The following is a 6,000-nucleotide window of genomic DNA, read 5'->3' as shown; positions in this document are numbered from 1 at the left end:
ACTCTGACAGTGGTTACATTTACATATTATGAAATTCTGTTTATACAGTCCCAGCAGCTGCCTACCCCAACAGCCAGCTGCCACTTTCTTTCCCAGCTGCCAGATTAGAGGCACCTCCGTGTGTTTTCCCATCTTTCCATCCAATAGCTCAGAACATTCTGGCTCCAATTTCTGTGCAATTGTTTACCCAGATTCTTAAACCAGATGAAGCCTTTCTGATACCAGAGTTAAATGAATATGACACCATCCTTTTTCCTGCTTGCTCCAGTCCTCTCGAGACTGATCTACCCAAACATGACTTAACGCTGGAGTCATAACAGCGATGTTTTTATTCCTGTTTGTAATGTATCCATAATCATGTACATTTGGGTTATATAACCGTGGAAGTACATGAATCACAGGGAAAGCAAAGGCTCTGGGCCAGACGGCAAATGGTTCTGGCCCCTCCCTCAACTCAGAGTTATTTAGAAGACAAAGCTAGAGTTGAGAGCTTTATGTGATGTGACCTAGAGGTAAAAAAAGAAAGAAAAAGGATTGTAGGCTGGGAAAGGCAGAGAGAGAGGTATGGTGGCTTTCTGCTTGAATCCAAGGCTGCAGAAATGGGAGTAACAAGATCCTTTTGGGGTGTTATTGCTGTGAACCCCTCCATTGATGGCTCAGGTTGTACATACGTGTAAATAAACCATATATCATAAAGACCTCACAGTCTCCGCTGTGCCTCATTTCCAAAAGGAAACACAGACCTTGGGATACCTGGGATATCACACTGCTCAGAGATTGGGGTAGTATGCAACAATGCTATCATTTCATTGTATGCCAGGACTGGACACCCATCCTCCTTTCTGTTCTGAACACAGGAGAGCTGCAATGAACTGCTCTCTGTGTTTCTTCACCATCCCCCACCCCTAATGAAAGGCATGCCTGCCCCTTTTTGTGGCCCTATGTCTTCTCTTCTTTTTAGACATAGCAGCCACTGTACCATTTCCCCACAACAACTGTTTTTACTGGTAGCACCAGTATTATGGAATCCACTACCTGCTGAAATATGAGGGGCCCCATCTATAATGGCATTCCACCAGCTTCTGGAGATATACCTGTTTATACAGGTCATTCCATTGATCTTTTGACTGGAGCTTCCAGTTTTAATTGTGTTGTTTTTTTATTGTGTTGTTTTATTGCATATTGTGATTATGAAAGTTTATATTGTAATGTCTGTTTGACAGGTTTGTATACTTTGCAAACCGCTTAGAAAACTGCTGGAAATCTTGGCATTTAGGCAGTATATAAAGGGCTGCCTGTACCATTTTGTCACCTGAGGCAAAAAGGAAGGCGCCCCACACCAAAGCCTCGCTTACCTGGGTCATACAGTGGCAGCTTCCGGGTTCCGGCTAGATCTTGCAAGAGGTCTGTAAGATCTTGATGCAACCTGGAAGCCACCACCACCACTGCTACTCTCGTGGTTTCTGTTGCCCAAGGTTGCTGCCTCAATCCGCCTCATGGATGGGCCAGCTCTGCTTTATATTAATACATGTAAAAGTATTAGAAGTAATAAAAATGCATACACTGTTTGAAAAGTATACTGACGTTAGGATCAAAGTTACTTCTTTTGCAGCCCAATGCTAGGAGCAGCTAGCGCAGCAGGTCCCTGCTCACATTGTCACTTCAATGGTCACGCGCAGAGGTGGGTCAAATGGACCAGAAGAGACTGAGCAGGGTGGCCCATTGGAGAAGGAGAGATGCTTAACCAGCTGGAGGATAAAGGTGTGGCAGGCAGCACATTTAGGGGGGGTTCAAGCCGGGATGGGGGAAGAAGTAAGAGAAAGAGGAAATAGCTAGGCAGTGGGCAAGCCTTGCCACAGCGACTTAGGATGCAGTCCATGAGGGAGGAAGAAGGCAGCATTTCTGGAGCCTTGTTACCCCAGTGGTGACTCTGTGAGGGAAAGGGTTATCTGAAGGGAGAGACTCCTTGCACACCAGTTGATAGAAGGATTAATGGGGAAGTAAGACTGTGATGCGGGTGGTGCTGTGGGTTAAACCACAGAGCCTAGGACTTGCCGATCAGAAGGTCGGCGGTTCGAATCCCCGCGGCGGGGTGAGCTCCCGTTGCTCGGTCCCTGCTCCTGCCAACCTAGCAGTTCGAAAGCACCTCAAAGTGCAAGTAGATAAATAGGTACCACTCCAGTGGGAAGGTAAACGGTGTTTCCGTGCACTGCTCTGGTTTGCCAGAAGCAGCTTAGTCATGCTGGCCACATGACCCGGAGAGCTGTACGCTGACTCCCTCGGCCAATAAAGTGAGATGAGCGCTACAACCCCAGAGTCGGCCACGACGGGACCTAATGGTCAGGGGTCCGTTTACCTTTACCTTAAGACTGTAAATGAACAGTTCTCCAAAGGGCTCAGAGTGAAGAGCTCCGGGTTTTTCTGAAACAAGAGAATGCCTGGGGCTCTGAAGACACTTGGGATCTATAGCAGGAGGGTTGAAGCTCTCTCACACAGGGTGTACAACAACTTCTTTTCTCACTGCCAGTATCTGTCATATCTGAGGGCATGAATACAGATACCAGTTCAGAACAGCATAGTGTTTCCTTTGACATGTTACTGGGCTGCCATTCAAGCTTGTTTATTCCATGTCTGTTTGTTGGGTAGTGGCTTCTCTACCCGCTCACTGTTCCAGAATCATGTCTCCGTTGTATATAGAATTACTCTGATCTCCGTAACTGTCACTAGGGGGAAATTGGGGACATTCTACTCTTGCTGTTTCTAAACGGAGTGGCCTTTTAATCATGAATTCCTGACATAGTAAATTATCGTCTCTATTTTCTTGATATGGTGCTGGCTCCATTTTGTTTATTTATTTGAAGTTCAGGGGACACAAAGTGTATTATGCAGTCAGAAGTCCAGAGGCTGTGCAACATAAAAATGCTGGCCATAAAACAATCAAATATAAATAACTCAGAAGCAAGAAGTCCTTTAAAGGGCTCATCTGTCATTACTCTGACTTGTTAAAATGTTCAGAGAATGAGCACAACTGCTCTGCTGCGCAACGAGCTGATTTTGAAGTCTGTCCACAAGGTGCTCCAAGGATGCATTGGCCTAGTTTTGTTGAGTCCAGGAATATGAATCTCTCCAAAGTTTCATCATATATGCCTGGCAGTATAGGATAAATGACTGCACCAACTGTTCACTAAAATGTGATAAATCCCAGCTACAGTCTCAAGAGCCACGTAGCTCACTAAGCGGGGGGTGGAGAGAGACACAGATTGCTTCACAGAGCGCTGGACGGGATATGTGTGTTCTTTTCTTTTTGCGAAGAACTGTGGAAAAGTTTGTAAGTAATATTTTTTAAAAGTGAAATCCTGCCCACGGTGACACAGGGTAACACAGGTAAATGTTTACTGGTACCTAGGTGGTTACTTAGAACATCGTTAGGGAATGTGTCATAAAGAGAAATGACATTTTCTGAAAGCCTTCAGAATTTAAATTACAGTCACAGTTGTTCTGTTTGATTCTGTGAAGATGCTCACAGTGCTCCTCTAAACTGGCAAAGAAAATGTTTCTGGGGGAAGCTGTGTTGGGCTATTGCTTGCAAAGTGAAACAACAAAGAGTACTGTGGCACTTTGAAAACTACCAAATTTATTATAGCATACGCTTTCATGGATTACAGTCTAATTCATGAGACGCACAGAGTGTTGTCCTGAGTTAGATCATGGTATTCTTATTGAATGAATCTCTTTAATTTGCAGACATAACTAGCTATGTCTTTATGCTTTTTTAAGAATTACATTAGAATTACATTTCCTCTCAAAGTGGGATACATGGTTCATTCTCCCCTTGCCCCATATTTTATCCTCACAACAGACATGTTAAGTTAGTACAAAAGATTGTGACCTACCCAAAGTCAACCAGTGAACCTCTGAGGCAAAGTCCAACAGCCTAATAATCACTATACCACACTGACTCTGAAATGCAGACCGGTGACTGTGGAACAGAAGAAAGCGATTTGGCTCTGCTTTGCTTCCTAAGAAACCATAAAGCTGTATCCCTCCCACTTTTTTTTCCAGCAAAGTTGCTCCAAATTCTCTGGCTGCTATTGGGGGCTGGTGTACCAACTCTCAGATCTAGGCACTAGCACTGACACAAGGGGAAGGGGGTGAGATTGCCCCTCACACTACCACTAGTACTCTCATTTAGTTCCATAATAAACACATCCAGCTTTGGATCAGACGAAGAGTCCATACAGTCTAGCATAATGTTCCTAACAGTGGCCTGTGGATGCTCACAAATGATATGATAGCTCCATTTTTATTTTTTTGCTAGGTATATTACCTCCATACATGGAGCCCTTTTTAGCTATCATGTCAATTACCTACTGACCAACCAATCTTCCATTAACTAGTCCAATACTTTTTGAAGTCATTGCCTCCCATAAGCACATACAAAACAGCATAAATATGGAGTGGAGTTTAAAGAGTTATGTTTCAGATTGCAGAAAATATGCACAAACAGCCACAACTCTTTCACAACCACATCCAAGGCAGCGCGCATCATAGCTCAGAAAATACCACAGCAACAGAAGTGCAACCTTGAGTGAAGACATCTGGACTGCTTGCAACAAGCAATTTGCAAATGCTGAAGTTATATATTAAGAACATATGAAGAGCTGTACTGCTGGATCTGACGAAAGGAATTATTAGCCCCACAGTGGCTTCTGGGGAGCCCAAGAGCAGGACATGAGTGCAAAAGCTCTTGTCCCCCCCCCCCCATGAGTGGTATTTGGAGGCATGCTGCCTTTGATCCTGGAAATTGCAGATAGTAGTCATGATTAGTCAACCTTTGGATGGCTTTATAATCTGACTGTTCCTGGAAGTTGCAGATAGCCAGTCACGATTAGTAAACTTTTAGATTGCTTTGTAATCTGACTATGTGGAAAGCCCCCTATGGCATCTCAAGGTGAGAGATGACATGTAGACAGGCAGACAGAGGAGTGGGAGGTGAAGAGTTGCCTCTGTGACCTCACTGCCTCGGTAGAATTCATGTTCTGTCTTTTGCTTGTAAAGGTGGACAGTGTGAGATTTTCCATTGTGTTGTGTGTGTTTGCAAACGGCGTTTCTGTGCGCTCTGGTTTCCGTCACGGTGTTCTGTTGCTCCAGAAGCGGTTTAGTCATGCTGGCCACATGACCCGGAAAGCTGTCTGTGGACAAACGTCAGCTCCCTTGGCCTGAAAGAGAGATGAGCGCCGCAACCCCATAGTCGCCATAGTGTGTGTTTGTGAAGATATTCAGCTGCTGTATACTGAGTCAAGACTACTGGCCCATCCTACTCAGTACAGTTTGCTGTGACTGATGGCCAGGAGGGGCAGGGAGGCAGTTGCCCCCCCCCAGTCAAGTAAATAAATAAAAATACTTAACTAAAAGTAGAAATATTCAGAATATTTGAAACTGAAACGCTCACTGAGGTCACTTGGATGATATTGTGGCGCATTCTAGCGACGCAACTGACAACCCAACTGAGTGATAGGCTGGGATTCTGTGAACTGGCCAATCATGTCGCAGGTAGCTCGATCCTGCTCCCCGGCCCCCGTCAACATAAATCCTGGTTATGCCCATGCTGATGGCTGCTTTCAGGGTCTCTGCACCTATCTGATATCACTGACTTAAATCATGTGGTATCTTCCTTAATTCCACCCAACTCAGTCTTCTTGAGACCCCCTCCCCCCAAATAACTGATATAAACTGTCCTAAAGAGATTGTTCCAAGATATTAAGCACTTGTTATTATATACATATGGTTTTGAACCTTTAAGTAGGTCTATAAAAGAATGCAGCGATTTATATTTGCAAACTCTGGCCTCTCAGTGGTATGTAAGATAAATGCTGCTACTGACCACTAGGGTGTGCTACAGATCTAAAAATAGAAACTATTCAACATATTAACAAGGAATACAAACAAGCTATTAATATTCTTGTGTTCCTTTACAGCTCTCCCTAAAAAGAAGCACTG

This window comes from Podarcis tiliguerta (assembly GCF_965153285.1).
Source record: "Podarcis tiliguerta genome assembly, chromosome: 9".
NCBI lineage: Eukaryota > Metazoa > Chordata > Lepidosauria > Squamata > Lacertidae > Podarcis > Podarcis tiliguerta.
This window is presented reverse-complemented; position numbering follows the sequence as displayed.